Source organism: Telmatherina bonti (assembly GCF_933228915.1).
Source record: "Telmatherina bonti genome assembly, chromosome: 2".
NCBI lineage: Eukaryota > Metazoa > Chordata > Actinopteri > Atheriniformes > Telmatherinidae > Telmatherina > Telmatherina bonti.
Window position 1 is genome coordinate 6,037,805 of NC_136620.1, and position 15,609 is coordinate 6,053,413.

Sequence of the window (15,609 nt, forward strand, 5' to 3'; positions counted from 1 at the left end):
CATCTTTCACATTAAACATCTTGTCCACATATGAACAGCTCTCTCCATATTTATGACGGCATTGATTCATTGATGCGCTTCCTCAAAATCTTTCTTGACTCTGCATTAATGTTGACCAGCTCCACGAGCCATGCAGAAAACCTGAGGAATCTGAGCTACGCCTGCATTTTCAGGACATGCCTTCACACTTGTTCAAGCAATTTCAGCCTGATATGAAGCAGAAATGCTGAAAAAATAAACTGACTGTACAGAATAAATTAAATAAAATTGATTTTATTTATTATGATAGTTTTTTGGATAATCCTGCTGGATATCAAGAATTTAGCAGGAATTTTGCTCCCGATTACAGTCGGTTGGATTTTTTTTTTTTTTTTTTACCAATAATAAGCACCTTTTTAATGACTTATGTCAGAGAGAAATTGCATTTAAACCCAGATTTATATTACCAACAAGAAATATATGACTGTATGCATTTGCCCTTAAAGCCACAGGCAGTTTGTATTTCTTTCCCCCTATAAAGCCTCCTCAGTGGGTCGGATGACTTGAGTCTGTAATGAAACACAAACACAGCCTGAATCATGTCATGTCCAGAGTGAAGCGCAGATACTCATCTGGTGAGGAGTTGGGTAAAGAAGCTGCTCAGTAATATCCTTTGGCTGATGGATGAACTCCTAGCTGGACCGATAGCAGGAGTGCTGTTGTTCTGCGAGTGGCCTAAATCCAGTTGGCACTTTGCTTTGCAATAAAACTCTGATAAACAGGAAATGCTTCTTTTTAACGTGGTTGGAACTGTTGCTGCGATGCTTTCACAGTCCACCAGATTTTTATTTCAGCTCATTTCCTGCAGGGTTAGCGTTAGCACTGCAACAGTTCTGGGTTAAAACACAACCATCCAGTTTCTGTTCCTCTGGTTTCCATTCAGGATGCAGGTTGGAGCCTCCCAGCAGCTGCCAAGGAAGAATAGTGGTTCAACCAGAAGGTTGGTGGAAGGTTTTCCCTGACTACCTTGAGCTTCATGTTGCCTCCTGGTGTCTATCAAGGAAAGAAGCTTAGCATAAGAGAACTGCTGTGTGATCAGCTGATTGGGGGACATGTGATGTAGAAGTCCTTTGAGTCTTTTGTCTCTCTGTATGTACAGGTCATCACATTTATCAGCCCAGAGGAAACTGGACCTGTGCAGACCAATTAAAAGATAATTATATAGAATTATTCAGAATTACGGCCTGTTTAAAACGAAAAACCACTAATATTCATCCGGGCCGACAAAAACCCTGAAACTACAAAACTGGATAAAAATCATCTAGTTTTGAATATCAGTGTTTTATTTTGTTCTTTAACCGTTAAACTCTTTAAGACTGATGGGAGAGACGTCCCACTAGCAAGCGGAGATCTCTGGTTAATGAACCATCTGCAGATCTGATCCAGTGTCCCTGAAGCGGACTCAGACCAGGGACGACGTCTCTGACTCACATCAGGAAGACACCTGATCAGTCAGCTCCAGAATGATTGATCACCAGAGTTTTAATCTGATCTCTGATAGATTGGAGTTTTCTCCAGCAGAAGAAGAGTTTCTTTATCTTCACAGTGAAAAATATAATTCTGAACAGAAAGTCATGTGTTGCAGAGTGGGCTGATGTGCTGGGACTCGGCTCAGTCTAACATCTGGATGTAGGATCAAACAGAGGGCCTTGTTCGATAGGAATAGGAGGAAATTTGGTGAAGGAGAATAAGAAGTTGTCTAGACAGAAATGGCTGAACAGCGGCTGGGTAAGGATCGGTTCTGCTCAACACAGCATGTTTTTATTTCTCGTGAGGTTGAAGGTACCGTGCAACATCAGCACATAATGTTTCATTATTTATGACGTGACAGTAGCAGAAGGAAGACCTCCTGCCTCTGGGTTGTGATCACCGTCCAGAATCGTTTCCTGGAGGAGCGCTGAGTGCTTATTAGGATGCATGGCTCTGATTGGTCCAGCAGGGTAAAATGAATTCAGTGGTTTGTTTTCAGCTGCAGTCCTTCCCTGTCCTGCACCGCATGAACCCAGATCCAGTATGGACCTGCTGGCCTTTGCTTTCGCGGCCGAGAGGGTCAGGTCTTTCATTTGTATTCGGATGACCCCTTTATTCCTCATTTCCTCTTTTCATCATGTTCTGTGTTTACATTTAGAATCAGTCTGACATCATCTTATTCCCAGCAGACCAGATGTCACCTGAAAGGACGTTGAAATTAAATGCTCCCACACCAGCAAACATCCAGGGCTCTAAATGTTTTATAAGCTAACGGGGGCTTGAACTCGGCCCCGCTCCATCTCCGTCTCTTTAGAGCCAGAAGCAACAGGTCAGAGCTGCAGCAGAATTCTGATTAGTTCTGGAGTTTTTCTCCCAGAAACCAAAGATCTGCTGTGTATTCAAGTATCTCTGAAATCTTTTTTTAATGGGAGTTTGTAGGAGCAGAAGATGATGCTGGTCGCGCCCACCTTTTCTACCCAACTCAAGCTTTCATTTGTCACGCAGCTGTCTCTTATTCAGCATTTTCACTAAATGAAGCTGAAACTGATTCACGGTTTCACGTGTTACAGAAAGTCCATTGGGTCTGGTTTTCATTCAACCTGGACTGGTGAAAACAATGATGATGATGATGGAAGCCAACGTACTTCAGTCTCTGCTTGACACACAGACATGTGGGTCTGTTGGTTCTGAATTTAGCAGAAAGAATGTGGAAAGGAGGAGGGTAATTAAAGAGCTGGAGGAGGAACAACATCTCCTTTTCCTTCCTGTCAGAGTTTTGGAAAGACCTTCAAGAATCTTAGAGACTGCTGAACATCCATGTTTTATAGAAAAACTTTTACAGTCCAGCAGGTTGCGCTCCAAATCTTTCATGTCTTCCTGCCAGAGGAAGACATGAAAGCACACCCACACACATCAGAGTCATAAACACACCCAAGACCTGGTAAATCTTCTTCCAAATAGACCACAGTGGAAACACACCTGTAGCTGAGGAGGAGGAGGAGGTGGCTCCTCCTCCGGGAAATACAGGACTATAGCACAACTCCTCAGTCCGATGATGGCAGAAGGTGCTCCAGAACATTTCACAAGTGCTTCTGAATTTACATCCCGATGCAACATGTAAGTCTGAAAGAGTGATCATGCATTGGTTACCCAGTTAAGAAAACATGCTATGATACACATTTAATTAACTTTTCACAATTCACAACACATTAGTTAACATAAATGTTGCCTATAAAACACTCCCAATAAAAAAAAAACTATATCAGAAAGTATAGCTTAGAAATGCTAATTTCTGGATGTTGGGAAATACTGGACATCAAGGCGCTAATTTTTAATAACAAATGTTATAGGAACAAATCAAATAAATACAATATTTTTGGCACTAACTAAATAGGAACAATATTCCATTTGTTCACCTGCTTTATTTAAGTATGCCAGTGAAAGGACAATAACCAAACATGTCCTGAACGCAGTCAGGCTTTCCTGTGTGTACATGTGTCACCCTGAAAGGGGCCGGGAGTGAAACATTCTCTATCTCCCCCTGAGCCTTCAACACATGTAAACGAAGGCTGAAAAACAGTTTGATAACAACAGTCATAACAACAAATGCACAACGAGACACAAGGATGCACCAAAACAAAGCGGCCTGGCACAAGGACTATGTTGTGGGGTAGCCTTCCTTGGTTTTTCTGGACAATGGATCAAATCTGGGTTTGAACCAACGTAAGCCCGTCGCAGGCAACACAGAGGGTGACAAGGGTGGGGCAGTCGCGGGGCCACAGGAGCTGGTGGCGTGAAGGAGGTGTCTCGAGCCGGGGTCGCCGGTCTGACAGGGTAAAGCCACACATCCATCTGGGGAAAGTGTGTGGGAGCCGGCGCAGGCGACGAGGTGAGTCCAGGTGGCAAGGCAGTCCCCTGCCCCGTCACATGCTTCGCCGGGCCACTCAGGGGTTCAGACGGTAGTGGCGGCGGGACAGGCACCGGGTTGGTAGCAGGTTGTCGTAAATCAACTGGGGGACAGGTAGGTCATTGCGAATGGGGAGGAACTTGCGCAGAAATCGCCGATTGCGAAGCGAGACCCTGCCCGAGCCGTCAATCCTAACCATGTACTGATCGTACTGGAACACCTCGACAATGTGGCCCGTCCTGTCGCACTTGTTAGGGTGCGGCCCCGTCTGGTTCTGCACATGCACAAAGTCCCCCACTCTGAGGGGTGGGAGGCGCTTGGTGTGCTCCTCCCAACTGTCAGCCAGGCGGATGTGGCGCTTGTGGAGGGCCTCCTCCCTCACCGTCTCCCGCCACATAGCATGGGGCCTGAACTTCCCAGAGGGAATGGGGATGAAGTCCCGAATGGGTCAGTCGAAGACCCAAGTGTGGGGGAGATCTTTGTGTCGGGGTCGGGTGTGTTGCGGTAGCGCAGAATTGCCCTCTGCACAGAGTCAATGTCCAGTTCCCCACTTGGCCCTGTGTTGTTCGTGTAGAGCCGCTTTATCATTTTGACGCCAATCTCAGCGCGGCAGTTGCTGTGGAGAAAGGCAACAGACGCAAGGCGGTGGTGAACGCCCCACCTGCGCAGGAAGGATCTGGTCTCGGCAGAGGTGAATTCGGGCCCCCCATCTGATGCCAGCTCCTCAGGTGTCCCTTACGTGACAAAGGCCCGACGCAGGTGGCATATGAGGTCAGCGGCACCGCCCTAGAGACGATCGGCCAGTTAGAGTAACAATCCACAATCACGAGGTAGTGCACACCCCTGTGCATGAAAAAGTCAGCGCACACAACTAAAGAGTAAAGAATAGACAGGGACAATGGGGGTAGTCGGTGGTGCCGCCGGTTGAGAGGGCGCCATCCGGTGGCAGTGTTCACAGCCGTTTTGAGTGGCAAGGATGTCGGGAGACACGCCCGGCCAAAACATGGATGGATCCGCACGGGCAGTTACCATGGAGACACCCTGGTGTGCGGCATGCAGGGCACTCCGCACCTCGCAGCGGAGAGAGGGGGGTACCACCCTGTCTCGGTAAATGACCACCCCATCAGCCAACGTAATGTCCTCGCAGTACTGGAAGAAGCCGTGGATCCCTGCAGGCATCTGCGCCCTGGACATCCGCTGCCATCTCCTCCAGTGTCATTGTCGCTGCTAGTGGCCTCCCTGACATGGTCCCACGTCACGGACTGCAGCGACTCAAGCCCCGCAGCACACCAGGTGACATCACCGCCCTCTTCATCCTCCATATGAGCGACAGGACGTCAGTGTGTGTGCTGGGCGGCAGCTGAGTCACCACGGCGGCGTTGTCATCAGGGAGGTCCATGGGTGACGGGCATGAAGTGCCTACCAGTCTGCGTGACATGGTATCGGCAGCTCTGTTCCTCATGCCTGCGGAATCTGTAACGCAGGGTCTTTTCTTTGAGGTTCCTGAGGCGGGGATTGGGTATGTCGTCGAGTGCCCTGTCGCCGAGGAGTCTGAGCAGTGGCTTGTGGTTGACAGCCACGATGAGGTCCTAACATCCCAACTCGAAGTAACGCGCCTTGTCCAAGGCATCAGCGACTGCAAGTGCCTCGCCCTCTATGGGCTCGCATCTGGACTCAGCCACGTGGCTGAACCTGCTGCCGACCAGGGTCACCTTCCAGCCATTGGTGCAGCAGGAGGGCTTGACTGGCACGCACAGACAATGTTTCTGGAACAGCCAGAAGCCGACTCCGTCCCTTGACCAGTCTGTGGCGAGGCATGTGGGTTTGGATTTGTCAAAGATGCGGACGCCATGCTCGATCTCCCGGTAGATCGTCTCCTCGGACTCATGGAAGATATCCTCCAATTCCAGAGACCACTCAAAGCGCACACCGTTCTGTAGGATCTTCTGGAATGGTTGCATGCCATCAGCCATGCTGAAGGCATAGGCCACCGGGTTGACCAGTCCAAACCAGGACCTAACGTCGGTGACGTTCCATGCTCATGAAAGTCCCTGATCACTTCTAGGTAGCGACTGCACGGCCACACGTTGGTCATGGTGATGGTGAAGCCCACGAAGTCTACCGTCGGTGAGGCAAAAACTAATTTGTCAGGGTTAAGGATGATGCCGTTCCTGCCACAGATGTCCAGCCATTCCACCACTTGGAAGTAGGCCCCCTCTATAGTGTCAGCCCACAGCAAGGTGTCATCAACACACTTGAAGAGACGGGGCGAAGACGATGTCGGATTGGACAGGGCAGTCTCAGAGAAGAGACGGGGCGAAGATGATGTCGGATTGGACAGAGCAGTCTCAGAGAAGAGACGGGGAGAAGACGATGTAGGATTGGACGCCGTCAGAGCGGTCTCGGAGAAGAGACGGGACGTAGACGATGTCGGATTGGACACCGTCAGAGCGATCTCGGAGAAGAGACGGGACGTAGACGATGTCGGATTGGACACCGTCAGAGCGATCTCGGAGAAGAGACGGGACGTAGACGATGTCTGATTGGACGCCGTCAGAGCGATCTCGGAGAAGAGACAGGGAGAAGACAATGTCGGATTGGATGCCGTCAGAGCGGTCTCGGAGAAGAGACGGGAAGAAGACGATGTCGGATTGGACGCCGTCAGAGCGGTCTCGGAGAAGAGACGGGGCGAAGACAATGTCGGATTGGACAGAGCAGTCTCAGAGAAGAGACGGGACGAAGACGATGTCGGATTGGACGCCGTCAGAGCGGTCTCGGAGAAGAGACGGGACGTAGACGATGTCGGATTGGACACCGTCAGAGCGATCTCGGAGAAGAGACGGGATGTAGACGATGTCTGATTGGACGCCGTCAGAGCGATCTCGGAGAAGAGACGGGGAGAAGACAATGTCGGATTGAACGCCGTCAGAGCGGTCTTGGAGAAGAGACGGGGAGAAGACGATGTCGGATTGGACGCCGTCAGAGCGGTCTCGGAGAAGAGACGGGGCGAAGACGATGTCGGATTGGTCAGAGCGGTCTCGGAGAAGAGACGGGAAGAAGACGATGTTGGATTGGACGCCGTCAGAGCGGTCTCGGAGAAGAGACGGGGAGAAGACGATGTCGGATTGGACGCCGTCAGAGCGATCTCGGAGAAGAGACGGGGAGAAGACGATGTCGGATTGGTCAGAGCGATCTCGGAGAAGAGACGGGGAGAAGACGATGTCGGATTGGACGCCGTCAGAGCGATCTCGGAGAAGAGACGGGGAGAAGACAATGTCGGATTGGTCAGAGCGATCTCGGAGAAGAGACGGGGAGAAGACAATGTCGGATTGGTCAGAGCGATCTTGGAGAAGAGACGGGGAGAAGACAATGTCGGATTGGTCAGAGCGGTCTCAGAGAAGAGACGGGGAGAAGACGATGTCGGATTGGACGCCGTCAGAGCGATCTCGGAGAAGAGACGGGGAGAAGACGATGTCGGATTGGTCAGAGCGATCTCGGAGAAGAGACGGGGAGAAGACGATGTCGGATTGGACGCCGTAAGAGCGATCTCGGAGAAGAGACGTGGAGAAGACGATGTCGGATTGGACGCCGTCAGAGCGATCTCGGAGAAGAGACGGGGAGAAGACAATGTCGGATTGGTCAGAGCGATCTCGGAGAAGAGACGGGGAGAAGACGATGTCGGATTGGTCAGAGCGATCTCGGAGAAGAGACGGGGAGAAGACGATGTCGGATTGGACGCCGTCAGAGCGATCTCGGAGAAGAGACGTGGAGAAGACGATGTCGGATTGGACGCCGTCAGAGCGATCTCGGAGAAGAGACGTGGAGAAGACGATGTCGGATTGGTCAGAGCGATCTCGGAGAAGAGACGGGGAGAAGACGATGTCGGATTGGACGCCGTCAGAGCGATCTCGGAGAAGAGACGGGGAGAAGACGATGTCGGATTGGTCAGAGCGATCTCGGAGAAGAGACGGGGAGAAGACGATGTCGGATTGGTCAGAGCGATCTCGGAGAAGAGACGGGACGTAGACGATGTCTGATTGGACGCCGTCAGAGCGATCTCGGAGAAGAGACAGGGAGAAGACAATGTCGGATTGGATGCCGTCAGAGCGATCTCGGAGAAGAGACGGGAAGAAGACGATGTCGGATTGGACGCCGTCAGAGCGGTCTCGGAGAAGAGACGGGGCGAAGACAATGTCGGATTGGACAGAGCAGTCTCAGAGAAGAGACGGGACGAAGACGATGTCGGATTGGACGCCGTCAGAGCGGTCTCGGAGAAGAGACGGGACGTAGACGATGTCGGATTGGACGCCGTCAGAGCGATCTCGGAGAAGAGACGGGATGTAGACGATGTCTGATTGGACGCCGTCAGAGCGATCTCGGAGAAGAGACGGGGAGAAGACGATGTCGGATTGGACGCCGTCAGAGCGGTCTCGGAGAAGAGACGGGGCGAAGACGATGTCGGATCGGATGCCGTCAGAGCGGTCTCGGAGAAGAGACGGGAAGAAGACGATGTCGGATTGGACGCCGTCAGAGCGGTCTCGGAGAAGAGACGGGAAGAAGACGATGTCGGATTGGACGCCGTCAGAGCGGTCTCGGACAAGAGACGGGGCGAAGACAATGTCGGATTGGACAGAGCAGTCTCAGAGAAGAGACGGGACGAAGACGATGTCGGATTGGACGCCGTCAGAGCGGTCTCGGAGAAGAGACGGGACGTAGACGATGTCGGATTGGACACCGTCAGAGCGATCTCGGAGAAGAGACGGGATGTAGACGATGTCTGATTGGACGCCGTCAGAGCGATCTCGGAGAAGAGACGGGGAGAAGACAATGTCGGATTGAACGCCGTCAGAGCGGTCTTGGAGAAGAGACGGGGAGAAGACGATGTCGGATTGGACGCCGTCAGAGCGGTCTCGGAGAAGAGACGGGGAGAAGACAATGTCGGATTGAACGCCGTCAGAGCGGTCTTGGAGAAGAGACGGGGAGAAGACGATGTCGGATTGGACGCCGTCAGAGCGGTCTCGGAGAAGAGACGGGGCGAAGACGATGTCGGATCGGACGCCGTCAGAGCGGTCTCGGAGAAGAGACGGGAAGAAGACGATGTCGGATCGGACGCCGTCAGAGCGGTCTCGGAGAAGAGACGGGAAGAAGACGATGTTGGATTGGACGCCGTCAGAGCGATCTCGGAGAAGAGACGGGGAGAAGACGATGTCGGATTGGTCAGAGCGATCTTGGAGAAGAGACGGGGAGAAGACGATGTCGGATTGGTCAGAGCGATCTTGGAGAAGAGACGGGGAGAAGACGATGTCGGATTGGACGCCGTCAGAGCGATCTCGGAGAAGAGACGGGGAGAAGACGATGTCGGATTGGTCAGAGCGATCTCGGAGAAGAGACGGGGAGAAGACGATGTCGGATTGGACGCCGTCAGAGCGATCTCGGAGAAGAGACGTGGAGAAGACGATGTCGGATTGGACGCCGTCAGAGCGATCTCGGAGAAGAGACGGGGAGAAGACGATGTCGGATTGGTCAGAGCGATCTCGGAGAAGAGACAGGGAGAAGACGATGTCGGATTGGACGCCGTCAGAGCGATCTCGGAGAAGAGACGGGGAGAAGACGATGTCGGATTGGTCAGAGCGGTCTCGGAGAAGAGACGGGACGTAGACGATGTCGGATTGGACGCCGTCAGAGCGATCTCGGAGAAGAGACGGGGAGAAGACGATGTCGACGTCTCCTTAATGCTTTTTCAGAGGTCTGGAAGGCTGTAATGGTTGATGGTCTCCCTTCAAAAGGTCGTGTCCTTGCAGAAACCAGAAAACGGGATCTAGATGGTTCTTACGCCTCTGCTCTGAATGGTTGTGGTCCAACATGAGACGAGACGGAGTATTTAAACACCATGGATGTTGAAAAATGGCCTCCACCTTGTTCATGCAACAAGTTGCTTTTCTTTGGCCTTGCTGCTTGTTGCCAGGGAACGGCTCGCCTAAGAGTTACCTGCTGTAATGGAGGTCGCTGTGGGCTAATTTAGTTCATATAAAGCATAACGTTTTATTTTCCTGAACTGAGCAGGTGGGAGACCACCTGAGTGCAGACGTACTTGCAGCATGGCTTTATCTCCTGCTCCTCGCGGCTTTATTCCCTGAACCCTGCCGCCTGCAAGCGGGTGATAGCTGAGCAGGAAGCAGACAATCCTGTTTTCTTTCCCTCTGCTACCATTTCTCTGCTGATGCTGAGATTGCTGCTCTCGTCATCTTGAGATTAGTCTGCTCAGTCATCGGCTGACTGCTTGCCTGGAAATTTGCAGCAAAGCTTCGCTCGTCAGATTTATGTTATTCCAGAGACGATTGAGAGAGCACCTCCAACCATCAGCTGTTCTGATGGAGGCAGAAAGGCTGGAAGCAGGAGGAAGGGACAGAATGAGTTCTCTCTGTGTGTTTGATGCAGGTGAAAAGAGGACACATCTTCTCCTGCATGTGGGAGGAGAATGTGATGGTTATGCCGGGACGAACAGCTTTGTGACGTCTGAGGAAACAATCAGCACCTGAAGGCCAAACAGCTGCAACGTGCTGGATGGTAGCTGATGAGCAGAAAGTCAAACACCGGCATGATTACCGTTACTACATGTGTCCTAAAGCCAACACACTCCTGAAGTTTCCATTTCACATGTTACAAGCAGACAAGTCCAAGTCAGCATCATCACAGCATTTATCTGTTTGTGCTGAAAGTTTTCCTCCTTCTGTCTGGGTTTGTAGGATCAATAAAGTTCCAGCTGATGTGACCACCGTCAGCCATAACAGAGGCAGAAACAGCAGGGGATGGGGAGTTCTTCCAGAACCTGGCTCTCCCTCTGGCCTTGAGGTCCAGCAGGTCCATGCTGCTGCCTCGTCACCTGACTGAGAAGTCGGTCCATATCTTGAGCATGACTTGAGCCTTTCCACCAGACTTCCAGATGTTTCTGAGAAAGCTGAGAAGAGGTGTGGTTGTCCTGCTGTTTGCTGGCTGGAAGCTCATGAAGCAGACTATCTTCTGCTGTGTGTTTACAGCTGTTTTCCTCCTCTCTGCGTTTAATCTGAGAGCTGTGAGGTGAAATCTTCCCAAACGTTCCTGCTGCCAGCCGACAGCGGTTGGCATGAGTAAATAATAACAAATAACCCTGATGAAAGAAGCCTCGTGGGACTGATGCAGCGTTTTGTTGTGCTGTTTGCAGGATGGGTCACTTATTCCCTGCTGAGTTTCAGTTCACTTTGCAGCTAAACGCACCTCCAGGAAAGCTTTACTTTCACCTGGCACAGGACACGGCTTCCTGACCAAATGTGTTCTCACAAAAAATGCAGAAAACACTGATTCAGAGCTGGGAAATGACCCGGAAGCGTGTCATCCCGTCTGCAAACAGAGGCAGGAAACATGGCTAGGCATTACGGCAAATGTAAGTATCACTCCAATATCAAGCAAATCCAAGGCAGGCATCGCAGATACTGATGCTTTTTGCTTGAAATATCACAATCATTTTGTTGTTTCTGTCATTATTATTATTTACCATAAATATTATCATAATGAAACAAAGAATTTAGTCAAATTAAGCAAATTTTATTAAAAATGAAGTCAGAACTGAGAAAATCAACTTTCATTTGTTTGTAAACAATATAAAATAATATCAACAATGTAACAACATGATAAAATAACTTTTTCTCCCTCATCACAACGTTGTTTGAGAAAAATAAAAGAGATAGGGTGAGGAGCTCGGTCATCCGGGAGGGGCTCAGAGTAGATCCGCTGCTCCTCCACATCGAGAGGAACCAGTTGAGGTGGCTCGGGCATCTGGTCAGGATGCCTCCTGGACCTCCCTGGTGAGGTGTTCCAGGCACGTCCCTCGGGGAGGAGACCCCGGGGAAGACCCAGGACACGCTGGAGGGATTATATCTCTCGGCTGGCCTGGGAACCCCTCGGGATCCCCCCGCAGAGTTGGCAAATGTGGCTGGGGAGAGGGAAGTCTGGGCTTCCCTGCTTAGGCTGCTGCCCCCGCGACCCGACCCCGGATGACAGTTAAAGATGGATGGATGGATGAAAGTCAGACGTTGCGTTTCAACCAGGCATCAACAGAATTATATAAAAAATAAAGTCATGAAACAGGCCTGGACAGAAATTATGGTACCGTTAATATTTTGTTGCACAACCTTTTTCAGGCATCACTGCAATCAAACATTTCCTGTCAATGAGACTTCTGCACCTCTCAGCAGGAATTTTTACTCCTCATGAGCATGATGAACTCACGTCGAGTTGCTGCTTCAAAATTATCACCCAAATCAAAGCAAAAATGGTTCTTTTTGTGTGTTTTTCCACCTTATATCCGAAAAGATGAGGCAGGAGCTTTTTTATTTAGATGTACGTCCGATCAGAAGCCTTCCCAGCCCACCGATCTAAAGCGGAACTACAGCCAAATAAACATGTTTATCATGACAACCTCAATTCAGAATCATTATTGCCACGTAAACCCAAAGGAGAATACTGTAAGTCAGAATGATTTAATTCCGAATTATTAATTTCCAATTAAATAACCTCATGTAACCACGCTGGATCAAAACCTCTGAGGAAAGTTTTCTCCGTCCTCCATCTATCACGCTGGGAATTAAAGAGGAGGTCCGACTCCATACTGGAAGACGGTCCATCAGTGTTAAATGTATGAACTAGAAGCAGGACAGGAAGCAGGAACGTCAACAGAAAATCATTTATTAAGCTGAATAAAGATGCTGACAGGAAACCACAGAACTGCACATGTAAACCTGATCATTCCAACACGTCACTGCAGGATGAAGGTTGCTTTTGGAACCCGCATTTATAATCTGCCATTACATTCAGAAACACAACACACTAGCATGTTGAGATGGTCATGTACATCATGACCCATCTAAGTCTTTTCAGTGTATTTTCAGACGAGTCAAATGTTACGCCACAGAAAGTCTCATTCGTCCTCCTGAAGCCGTTAAATCGACATAAAACGAGCGTCTGTCTTTCCACCATCAGAAAGTGCTTGAAATCAAAACATCCACACACAGCGCTCAACACTAAAACACTTGAAACAACAAAGAAAACATCACAACTTAACAAGAAAAGGCTGCTTTTACCTCACAACATCATACTGAATTAATCATAAATAACATGCTTTACAACATTTAAGTAATGATTTTCAAGAGTTTCACATCAGTCTGCAGCTTCTTCTATGATCCCATTCCAACTCTATAAATCCCAGTGACTGTGTTGTGCAATAGAGAGAATACGGCACTGGAACATCCCCGCGCCTCATTAATATGAAGCAATTCCACATCATGAGCTACAGTAACTCCTGGGGGACCATTTTCACTGCTGCACCACTAAACCTGCAGCGCGAAGCTGTCTGAAGGGGACGGTTTTCACCGCTGCACCACTGAACCTGCAGCGCGAAGCTGTCTGAAGGGGACGGTTTTCACCGCTGCACCACTGAACCTGCAGCGCGAAGCTGTCTGAAGGGGACGGTTTTCACCGCTGCACCACTGAACCTGCAGCGCGAAGCTGTCTGAAGGGGACGGTTTTCACCGCTGCACCACTGAACCTGCAGCGCGAAGCTGTCTGAAGGGGACCGTTTTCACCGCTGCACCACTGAACCTGCAGCGCGAAGCTGTCTGAAGGGGACGGTTTTCACCGCTGCACCACTAAACCTGCAGCGCGAAGCTGTCTGAAGGGGACGGTTTTCACCGCTGCACCACTGAACCTGCAGCGCGAAGCTGTCTGAAGGGGACGGTTTTCACCGCTGCACCACTGAACCTGCAGCGCGAAGCTGTCTGAAGGGGACGGTTTTCACCGCTGCACCACTGAACCTGCAGCGCGAAGCTGTCTGAAGGGGACGGTTTTCACCGCTGCACCACTAAACCTGCAGCGCGAAGCTGTCTGAAGGGGACGGTTTTCACCGCTGCGCCACTGAACCTGCAGCGCGAAGCTGTCTGAAGGGGACGGTTTTCACCGCTGCACCACTGAACCTGCAGCGCGAAGCTGTCTGAAGGGGACGGTTTTCACCGCTGCACCACTAAACCTGCAGCGCGAAGCTGTCTGAAGGGGACGGTTTTCACCGCTGCACCACTAAACCTGCAGCGCGAAGCTGTCTGAAGGGGACGGTTTTCACCGCTGCGCCACTGAACCTGCAGCGCGAAGCTGTCTGAAGGGGACGGTTTTCACCGCTGCACCACTGAACCTGCAGCGCGAAGCTGTCTGAAGGGGACGGTTTTCACCGCTGCACCACTGAACCTGCAGCGCGAAGCTGTCTGAAGGGGACGGTTTTCACAAGATTTCTCCCGACTTATCCTGTTCATGACGCACGGAAGTCTCCCGTGACATTTTACTCTTCATCAGTCATCATCATCCTGCCGTTTTGGGGCTGTCTCACCACTATCATTGTCCAATCAGATGAAAACAGGATCGCAGCTACTAGTATCTGCACCTTCAGCATTATTAACTGGTCTCATGGGGAAGAGAAGAAATTCATATGTAAATAGACACAAATCAGATGTTTTTCTTCAGGCATGCAAGAAAAACCGTGCAAACCTGCAAACACTGAAAAATACAGACATATCATGTGTCTGCGCACACCCAGCACCAATAAACTCACAGCATCAGACGTCCGGCTTTTCAGGCGGAACAACCAGAGATTATAGGACCACGTTAAAACTAGAAAATCCAACTTTTCTTTTGACTGGAAACGTCTCAGTATTCACTTCTAATAAAGCTCCACTTAAAGCGCAATAAAGCATCAATTAATTCATTTTAGTGCCAGTTTCAGCTGCAGGATCATCGTAGACGCGTATCACCGCCAGCACTAATGAAAGCAAGCGGAGCAAAAGATAGAGAAGTATTTACAGTATACATACATGCACATTTTTACACATCCTCCGCTGGCTGTTTCTCCTCATCCTCGATGAATCTTTTCGCATCAGAAGAACAGTGAAACCACACCCACTCCACATTTTCAACCAATCACACCACAGTTCTTTATGCTGCAAGTGAAAACGTTGCGGGGATGATTGTTGTCTTGTGTTTGTCGTAACGCCAGTCATGACTCATTATTGACGCATGCCACCGGGCCGATGGACGAGTCCAGCTGTCCCACATGGAAAGTCACCAGCTGGATGAGGCTGAACTCATTCACAAAAACATGAAAACTGGGACAGATTCTGGGTTTTTAGCTTGAAATATTCACACAATCAGAAATTTAGTTTTATATAAGAATCAAAATGATTTGTTATTATTTGCTCCATTTCAGCTTCTCCTGGTGAATTCCTTAAAAGTAGCTTTTGGCTCCATTTCTTTTACCTGAAATGGAGCCAAAAGCACTGGAGGACGAGCGTGACGGCCACCGCTGCTGAAAGTCAGCAGGTTTCATCCGAATCACAGTCTGCTTCTGAACGGCAGCCGGCTCGTTCATTCTGCTGCTTCCTTTCATTTGCAAACACACACACCCACACACACACACACAAATATCTATCAGAATATCCTAAAAATCCTACATTAATAGCTGCAACTGTTTGCTGTTCCTTTGAGATGAACTGAGCAGCAGAGCTGAAAATCTACAGAAATCTCACAGCTGAACACGTGGATCATGTTGCTTAGATCAGGTAAACAAAGTGGTCGTCAAACACACCAAAACAGCTGATGTGCAGGAAAATTCAGCTTTA